This window comes from Lactuca serriola, chromosome 8 (genome assembly GCF_051521515.1).
Source record: "Lactuca serriola cultivar US96UC23 chromosome 8, Lser_US96UC23_V15, whole genome shotgun sequence".
NCBI classification, from domain to species: Eukaryota; Viridiplantae; Streptophyta; class Magnoliopsida; order Asterales; family Asteraceae; genus Lactuca; species Lactuca serriola.
Window position 1 is genome coordinate 193,767,104 of NC_136415.1, and position 10,562 is coordinate 193,777,665.

Genomic DNA, 10,562 nt, shown 5'->3' on the forward strand with positions numbered 1-10,562 from the left:
TTCTCGTTTAGGTCGTGTCAGCTAAAAACCGCTCGATCTAATATTCGAATTTCGGGCTGTACACTGCTAGTCCGAGACTTCGAAAAATCATAACTTCTTCATACGAAGTCAGATTTGGGCGTTCTTTTTTATCGATGTTCTTAGTTTAACATATTCTACGACTTTTGTTTAGATCGCTAAGGCTAAATCTCGCTCTATCGTAAATTGACTATTTACGCTTCCCGGTGTCGTGCCGGTTTTGCCGTAAAACTTCGACGGGCCATAACTTCTTCGTTATAACTCGGATTTCGGCGTTCTTTATATGTACGGAAACCTTGTGACGTATTCCACAACTTGGTTAAGATTATTTATTCTAAATAATCTTTTGTCGAAAAGTCGTTTTCGACCCCTATTGCCTCTAATTTGACTAGCCCGGATCTACGGGCGTTACACTTCAGCAGGGTTGCACAGGATTCGTCCCTATGTTATGGATACCCAGGAAACGGGTAAGGCGACGGTGGGCGATGTGCCTGTGGTATGAGAGTTTGCGGATGTATTCCCTGAGGAGTTGCCTAGGATACCTTCGGAGAGGCAGGTAGAGTTCAAGATCGACCTAGTCCCTGGTGCGGCTCCGATAGCCAAGGCACCGTATCGGTTGGCTCCTCCTGAGATGTAGGAGTTGTCTACGCAGTTGCAGGAGCTGTTAGACAAGGGATTCATTGGACCGAGCAGTTCACCCTGGGGAGCCCCGATTCTGTTTGTGAAGAAGAAGGACGGGTCGCATCAGATGTGTATAGACTATCGGGAGTCGAACAAGGTAACGGTGAAGAACCGTTACCCACTCCCGAGGATTGATGACCTCTTTGTCCAGCTTCAGGGATCATCTTGGTTATCCAAGATTGATCTGTGTTCATGGTATCATCAGATGAGGGTCAGAGGAGGATGTGTCGAAGACTGTATTCTGGACGTGCTATGGCCACTATGAGTTCGTGGTGATGCCTTTCGGGCTCACCAATGCTCCTGCCGCATTCATGGATCTCATGAACTGCGTGTGCAGACCGATGTTAGATCGGTATGTGATAGTCTTCATCGATGACATTTTGGTTTATTCCAAGACGCGAGAGCAGCATGAGGAGCACTTACGAGAGGTTCTGGGTACATTAAGGAGGGAGAGCCTATATGCTAAGTTCTCCAAGTGTGAGTTCTGGTTGCGCGAGTTGCATTTTCTTGGGCACCTTGTCAACCAGAACGAGATTTCGGTTGACCCGACCAAGGTGGAGGCTGTGATGAGGTGGGAGGATCCAAGGTCTCCATCTGAGATTCAGAGCTTCCTGGGACTGGCAGGCTACTATCAGAGGTTCATTCAGGACTTCTCCAAGATAGTCGTGCCCCTGACCCGGTTGACGAGGAAAATCGTGGTCTTTCGCTGGGGGCCTGAGCAGCAGGCTGCATTTGAGACGTTGAGACAGAGATTGTGCGAGGCGCCAATCTTAGCCCTGCCAGAGGGCATGGAGGACTTTTTGGTATACTGCGATGCGTCCATCTCCGGCTTGGGCGCGGTATTGATGTAGAGGAGGCATGTTATAGCTTACGCTTCGAGGCAGCTGAAGCCTCACAAGGCGAATTACCCAACACATGATTTGGAGCTAGGGGTTGTTGTTTTCGCCCTCAAGATTTAGCGTCATTACCTCTATGGGGTTTGTTGTATCATTTACACGGACCACAAGAGCATGAGGTATCTCATGGACCAGCCAAATCTGAATATGAGGCAGCGTCGGTGTCTTGATGTGGTAAAGGATTATGATTGTGAAATCCTCTACCACCCGGGGAAGGCCAATGTCGTGGCCGATGCGCTTAGCCGCAAGGCAGAACTGATCAGGGACATCTGTCTGAGGATGATAGTTGTGACTCCATTGTTGGAGCAGATTCGGGAGGCCAACAGGAGGCCATGAAGGAGGAACATCGGAAGAGTGAGAGAATTATGGGTCAGGTTTCCTCCATCGACTATGATAGTCAGGGATTGTTGACTCTTCACCGTAGGGTGAGGGTTCCATATCATGGGGGTGTGCGCCGGGTACTGATGGCAGAGGCACAAAAATCCAGGTTCTCCATCCATCCCGGGGAGACGAAGATGTACAGGTATCTTCGTCTCGATTATTGGTGGACCTGTATGAAGAGGGACATAGCTTGGTTTGTGGAAAGGTGCCTAGCCAGCAAGAAGGTTAAGGCTAAGCACCAGAGACCTCACGACAAGGTCCAGTTGTTGGATATCCCGTTGTGGAAGTGGGAGGATATCACTATGGACTTCATTACTAAGCTTCCCAGGACCGCGCGAGGGGTGGATTCAATCTGGGTCATCGTTGATCGATTGACCAAGAGCGCCCATTTTATTCCGATCCAGGAGAGTATTTCGGCTGAAAAGTTGGCCGACATCTACATCTAGGAAGTAGTGGCGCGGCACGGGGTGCCAGTTTCGGCGATTTCAGACAGGGACATGCGGTTCACTTCCAGGTTTTGGAAGAAGTTTCATGACGAGCTGGGTACTCGACTGCATTTTAGCACCGCCTTCCACCCGTAGACGGATGGTCAGACCGAGCAGACCATCCAGACTATGGAGGATATGTTGTGGGTGTGTGTTTTAGACTTCGGAGGTAGTTGGGATACTTACCTCTCGTTGGCGTAGTTCTCCTATAACAATAGCTATCGTGCAAGTATCGATTGTCCTCCTTTCGAGATGTTGTATGGGAGGAAGTGCAGGACCCCGATATGCTGGGGAGAGGTTGGGCAAAGAGTAATGGGGAGTACCAAAGTGGTACTCATGACTATGGAGAAGATCCAGCAGGTTAGGAGCAGGCTTCAGACTGCTCAGAGTTGGCAGAAAAGCTATGCCGACAAGCGATGGTCAGACCTGGAGTTCCAGGTCGGGGATATTGTACTCCTGAAAGTGTCGCCATGGAAGGGTGTCATTCGGTTCAGGAAACGGGGCAAGCTGGGACCCAAGTATATTGGACCCTTCAGGGTTATAGCCGGGGTGTGCAGGGTAGCATATAGGTTGGATCTGCCAGCCGAACTCAGTCAGATTCATAGCACCTTTCATGTCTCCCAGTTACAGAAATATTTGGTGGACGATTCAACTGTGGTGCCTTTAGAGGATATTCAGGTTGATGACAGTCTGAACTACATCGAGCGGCCAGTGGCAATCATTGACCGGAAGTCAAGGGATCTGAGGAACAAGAGGGTGGAACTGGTAAAGGTGCAGTAGCAGCACCGCAAGGGCTCGGAATGGACCTGGAAGCCGGAGGACGAGATGAAGGAGCATTACCCCGAGCTTTTTCAGGATCAAGCAGCAGACTTCAAGGACGAAGTCTAGAATAAGTAGGGGAGATTTGTAGCAGCTGATTCCCCATACATATTTAATTTAAACATTTCTGTATTTTCTCTGGGACTCGACGAGTTGGTGGCCCAACTCGTCGAGTAGAGTCGGGACCCGCGGACATTTTAAGTGACCTACTCGACGAGTCGGTAGACTGACTCGGCGAGTAGGTGTTGTTTGAGTGAAACCCTAATCTAAGGGATTGCACCCTATTTAAGCATCTCATTCAGCCTCCCTTCGTCCCTATTGCTCTCATAACTCTCCATATCAAACCCTAATCGTTTGTGTAAAGATCTAAGGCCTTTGTGGTGGTTTTTAGTGATTTTAGAACATACAAAGGAAGAGAAAGGCTTGAGGAATCAAGAGGAGGCCAGAGGAGTTCGTGTTTGTGCACCCTCTGCATTCCTTTAGAGGTATAAAGCTGATACCTTGCTCTTTCATGTTTTAGATCCTTTTTTGGGGTGATTTAGGGCTCTTAGGAGCCATTCTTGGTGACCAATCATGAGTGCAAGCATGGTTGGGGGCTAAAACTTCAGATCCAAGGTCTTTAAGGGGTTTCAAGGCAGAAAGGGACTGATTTTGGAGCCTTAGAGAGCCCCATGCATCTTAAGAGTCTCATTTAGGGCCATTTGAGCTCATAGTCCCATGCATGCACGTAAAGTCTGTAACTTTACGTGCTAGATCGATCTTAGAAGCCTAGATCTATCTTTTGGTCAAGTGTTGTACATCAGAAATCGAGAAATGAGACTTGGTCATTCTCGACTCGGCGAGTCATTCTTGGGACTCGTCGAGTCCATGGCTTGACTTCTGTGACATCCCCTAATTTCTCGGCCAGAAAAGACCGATTTAATTTATGCTTTTTAAAATAAAATCAGAGAAATCTTTTTAAAAGATGTTGCGGAATTGGTCCTCAAACAACATATGATAAAAGTTTATCAAAACCCTTATTAAGAAGGTATATGTTTTCCATATATATATATATATATATATATATATATATATATATATATATATATATATATATCAAAACCTCGGGATGTCATGTTTCGATACAGATCAAAAGCATAAACAAGACATTATAAGCATTTCAACAGTTATTTACAACTACTGGCCTATAATCCAAAAATCTCTCGTTGTCCTCCAACTATGCTCAGGGTCCACTACCTGTAACATAAAAAGCTGAGTGGGTCAGGCTTGGGAGCCTGGTGAGCATATAGGGTTTTCAACCCACAATAATAATAAACTTATTAAGTTCACCAATCAACAATAACCCTGATTACCCGTTCCCGTTATCCTCACTTTACGTCCCTAAACACTTTTCACAAGGGACCTAGCCTAAAGAATATCATCAGGATGGACACTACTGCTAAGGGGTTTCCTTCGCCATACATGTACTAAAGGCAACCATAAGGGGGATGGAGTACAACGAATGAACACTCTCATTTCATTAACACCTACAGGTTGCGGACCTACTAATATTTCCCAATGGACTGTCTAGAAAGTCCGTGGTCGTCATCCAAACTCCGCTAGATGACTGGATCTCAAAACACATCGAGGCCTCTCATTAATTTTATTTTATCACACATCACTATCTACCTATGTTCTACCCAACATATTTGTAGAAAAAAAATACTTATACAGTTTAAAACTTGTATAAAACATCAACTCAACAGTTACCTCAAATAAACAATTAATATATTTACACATAGCACGTATTATAAGGTAAATACTTCATATCTATGTGTAAAATGAAAGTGACTATACACTCACATGGTTGGATGATAATCGGGCAGCAATTCGTTTCCTAAAACGACCGTTTCTAATAAAACCGGAAGTTTTATTGAGAAACCGGGCTTTGTAAAAGTCGGGCTTCGAAACCGAAAAGATAAATTTTCCGGGCTTCTCGGGCACTTTGTGGAGTATTCCGGGCTTTACAATCGATACCAGGGCTTTGGGGGATGTTAATATGAAGAAAATATGGGTTTAGGGGTTAAAATTGACAAATTTTCAAAGTTACCCGGGAGGTCTCGCACCCTTCTATTTATAGGGGCGAGGCTTCTGATCGGATGGTCAGGAAGAAGACACGCGGCAACAGATCCGAAGGAGGCAGCACCTACTCGCACGTGGGTTGCGCATGCGAGGGCCTCGCTGGAGGGATTTGATTGGACCGAACTTCGGATCCGAGGTGGGTGGCTCATGGCTCATGCGAAGGCTTCGGATGCGATGAGTCACTATGCACGCGTCAGATGTGCGAGGGCCAAGACTTCGGTCGAATCTGGAAATGACACGCGACTTCCAGCTGCTCAGATGACTCAGCAGCTCGGGTGACTCAACAGGACACGTGGCGCATGCGAGGCGAGGGTGACGTGGCATTTCCAGGTGAAGCTTATCTATGCGAAATTTCTCGAATTTTGTGCCAAAATCTTCTAAAATTCATAACTTTTGCATACGAGCTCCATTTTTGAAGTTCTTTATATGAACGCGTAGCTAAAATTACGCTCTACAACTTCCGTTTAGACTTCGTCAGCTAATTTTGAATTTAAATTTTTATATTATTATTTTTAACAGACTGGGACAGGAAATCCGTTAAAAATTCATAACTTCTTCATCCGACGTCCGTTTTCGTCAGAATTTTTACCGTTGTGCTCCTAATGACAAGACCTTCAATTCTCGTTTAGGTTGTGTCGGCTAAAAATCACTCGATCTAAAATTCGAGTTTTTAGCTGTCTACTGCCAAGCTGAAACTTCGAAAAATCATAACTTCCTCATACGAAGTCAGATTTGGGCGTTCTTTTTATTGAACTTCTCGGTTTAACGAATACTACAACTTTCATTTAGATTATTAAGGCTAAAAAGTAGTTTATCGAAAACTCACTTTTTACGACATTCAGCACCGTGCCGGTTTTGTCGCGAAACTTCGACAGGTCATAACTTCTTCGTTATAACTCGGATTTTGGTATTCTTTATATCCCCGAAATCCTTGTTTCGACCACTACAACTTTATGTAAAGATATCGGGCTTATCTTACACTTTAATTTTGACGCTTATTTTTATTCTTAATTAATTAAGCCCTAATAATTAAGCATAAAACACATAATTCCTTTTCATTTTTTCAAAATGAGTTACAAAGGTTAACCTAGACTATCAACTCAATATAAATGCCTAGGCTAGAAACACGAGTGTTACAACTTCCTTTTTCTGTTATGGTTTGAAGGAACCAGGTGAGTGTTAGAGTGGTCTTAGAGGGGTCCGGGGGAGTGACCCAACGCATTGGACTTAGCCATAGACCTGGAAATCATAGGACTCGACGAGTGTATGAAAAGACTCACGCGAGGCTAAGGCAATCTCCTAACTTTCGAAGATGAACTCGACGAGTTGTTCATACAACTTGGCGAGTCAAGGGCAGGACTTGTTCATAGGATGGAGATGAACTCGACAAGTTGTTCATACAACTCGACAAGTCGGATGAAGCTTCATCCGGGGTTGTTTGAGAAGGAGAACTCGTCGAGTCGTTGCCAAACTCAACAAGTAGAGGCGTGAAGAAGGACAAATGAAAGGATAGGGACTCGACAAGTTGGCGGCCCAACTCGGCGAGTCTGGTCAACTAGAAGTTGACTTTGACTGTGACTTGGTCAAGGGTAAAATAGTAATTTTTCCCTAAGAGTAGTTATCAGTGTCAGATTAAGTGTTTTATGGACTTATAGTCGGAGGATCACCAGAGCAGCAGTCAAACATCTGCCAATCAACTTTTCAATAGTCAGCCATACGAGGTGAGTTACCTTCCAGTAGGGGTGGGTCTAAGGCCACAATGCCGACCCACCAATAGGGATATTTGGTAGATAATTGTCTTTGTGATATTTATCTTGGTTTGGCTATGTGACTTGGTCATGAGATATGCTTGCGTAATATGAACGTTGTGTTAGTGGTAGTGACAGGGAATAGTCTTTCCCTGGCATAGGTCGTTTGGACCAGTGGGTAGGTCAGTACCCCGATATGCCTGACTGTATGTTTATATCTTGCTACTGTATGCTAGTGGTAGGGGTGAAATAGTCCCCAGATACCGGTTGAAAGATACCGATGGTAGTTACCGGTGGAAAGATACCGATGACAATTACCGGTTGAAAGATACCGATGGCGGATACCGGTTGAAAGATACCAATGATAGTTACCGGTTGAAAGATACCGATGGTAGTTACCGGTTGAAAGATACCGACAATATTATATGGTATGCGGTATGATGGGGGAACTCACTAAGCTTTGTGCTTACAGTTTTTGGTTGTGGTTTTAGGTACCTCTTCGTCGATGGGGAAGGAGCCGGCGGTGTAGTAGCGCATCACACACATGATTTATGCATGGAGTTTTCTGGGATTGTACTCTGATTTTTTATTACTTTCGATAATATGGTTTTCAGACACGTTGTTATGGTTTTTATAAAGTGATATGACATTGGCAATGTTTGGTAAACTATGTTATGAATTACTTAATTAAAAATGAAATTTTTTGCCTCGATTTTTGGGATTTTACAACGCTTAGCGTACTGCATTGATGTGGTCATGGAGGAATCAAGGTACACTAGGCGTACCTTGAGTTATGCAGGGTGTACGCGCCAGGGTTGCAAAACCCTAATTATCCAGAGTTGAGGCCTATTTAAGCAACCTTGTGTTCCTTGGACTAAACCCGGCCTAAAGAGCCTCTACAGTCTTAGAATGTCCATATACTCCAAAAACCTTGTGAGATTATTCTTAAGCCTTAAAGTGTGCATTTTTGGCCTTTTGGTCTGTATTTCAAGAAGAAGGGGTGGTCAAGCAAGCTTGGATCAAGTGGATGCTTCAAGATCCTACATTTAAAGCATCTTGCAAAGCTTCTGGAGGTAAAAAGCTTGCATCTTTCCTTTCTAATATTTAGATCTATCTAGGGTTTTGGTGGTTTGTCCCTTTTATGAACTTTGGATCTCTTTTGTTGATTTAAGCCTTACCTTTTGATATGAAAGTCAGATTTGAGGTCCCTTAGTCACTTAGAAGCATAAAAATGGAAGCTTGATGGGAGATTTGACCTCATGCATAAGTAAAAGACCTTGGAAAGGTCTTAGTGGAGTGGTTGTGGTGTGTATGAGACATGCAAGGGCATAAAGTTTCCAACTTTATGCCTTAGGACATCTTTTCAGACTTAGATCTAACTTTTGGTTGTGATGGATTCGAGTATTAAGCACATAATGGAAAAAGTGCTTAAGCTGTTTGTACGCTGGGCGTAACCAGCTGTACGCGGAGTGTAGTGCCCAAACCTTCAGTACGCTGCACATACTAGGGGTGGTACGTTGGGCGTACGCAGCTCAGTTAGGCCCTAAGCTGTTTTGGGTCTTTGGACCTTCGGGCCTCATTTGGTTGTTGGGCTTGACTAGATTCTGTGAGTTATAGGCCTTTTGACCTGTTTGGGCCATGGCCTTATTGATTGGGCTTATTGGCCAAGTGGCCCATTACGGATATTGGACTTGGACTTTGGAGCCCATTTGCAAGAAAAGGGTAATTGGGCCTTGGGGTTGACTTTGAAGACTGAGCCTCTATTTGGGTAATTTAAGGCCCTATTATTGATTGTATTATGATTGTTGTTATTCAGCTCGGGAGGCTGCGAAATACTAGGAGGGCAGTATTCGTATTCATCGGACGGAGGTGAGTCTTCTCACCATACCTATGGGTATATGGCATCAAGGCCGACCCATTATGTGTACGTGTTGTATATGTGTTATTCATTTACAAATTGTTATGTTATGTGATATTATGCTGGTATGGAAGACCCTAGGGGGAGCCCGTGGCATTGGATATAAGACCATGTGAGGTAATCCATGGCATTCCTAGGTAAAGACCATGTGGGGTATCCAATGACATTGGATGTAAGGCCATGTGGGGTAGCCTATGGCAGTCCTAGGTAAAGACCATGTGGGGTAGCCCATGGCATTCTTGTTGATTGTATTGCATGGTTTTCTGTGCGATGTTTGTAGCTTTAATTAGCTATCAGGACATGTGTATGTGTTTGTGTGTGGTATGCTCTGGCAAACTCACTAAGCATTTCGCTTACAGGTTGTTGATTTGTTTCAGGTACTTCTGAGCCCAAGGGCAAGGGCTCGGCATGATGACGTGGTGTGCACTCTATCTCTCTTTTTAATGTATTTGGGACCCTATGATGTTTTAAAAAGGAAAACAAAGATGTAATGAATATTAATTTGAAAACATATGTTTGGGAATCTATTGTTTATGAGATTGTTTTGATTAACTCAAAAGTGAAAAATTTTCTTTGTAACATCGGGTCGTTACAAGTTGGTATCAGATCCTTGGTTTGAGGGATCCGGGCACATTCTCGGGCGTGACAGGACTCAAACTAAGGAGTTGATAAAATGTTTTCAAAAGTAACCAAAAAGGAATTTAAAAGAAACCCAAATGATTAGAGTGCGACACACGTGATCAGCCGATCCAAGTAGTTTCCCAATCAGAATAACCATGTTATACTAATATTGAGCTTCGTTGATTATATGGAACTTGCTAAGTGTATGTTTTAAAAATTGTATACGGTTAGGAGCTTATAGCCTCAGAATGATTGATTTGGCCTTATCATCTTTTCCTCATTGGATGTAGTTTTAGGGTAGAATCTATTATTCGAAAGTCTATTTGATCCGTTTTGTGTATAGTTTTCATGCATAGAGCAACCTGTCATGATTGGTTTGGTTGATGTGAATAGAGAGAATCTTAGGTCAGCTTGAGGCTGACATACCCGGTATTGTGGGGTATGGTTGGGTTATGGGACGAACTGAAGTTATCAGGTACAACAGTGGGGAAAGGTACATGTAGGTGTGGAAGGTAGTATTGGGCTCGTACTACTGGAAGCACAGGACTTGTACCTGTAGCATTGCTAGATCTGATGACCTCGTGGAGGATCAGAGTGGGAAGATCCCTTATATGGAAATCCTGATCATTTTTAATTTATGATATTTCAGTTCAGCATGGTGATGACACGGTTAGGAGCAGGGGGATCAGGATCGGGATCTGGATCCGGGGCTGGGTCAGGCAGCCCTACTGATGGTATTGATGAGAGGTTGCGTGAGTTGATTGCAGCCGAGGTTATGAAGGACATCCTTGACGCTACCCCAGTCATCTTTGGGACGGTCAAGGAAGGTATGATGGAGATCATGGAGGAGAGACTTAGGGCATTCAGGGCCGAT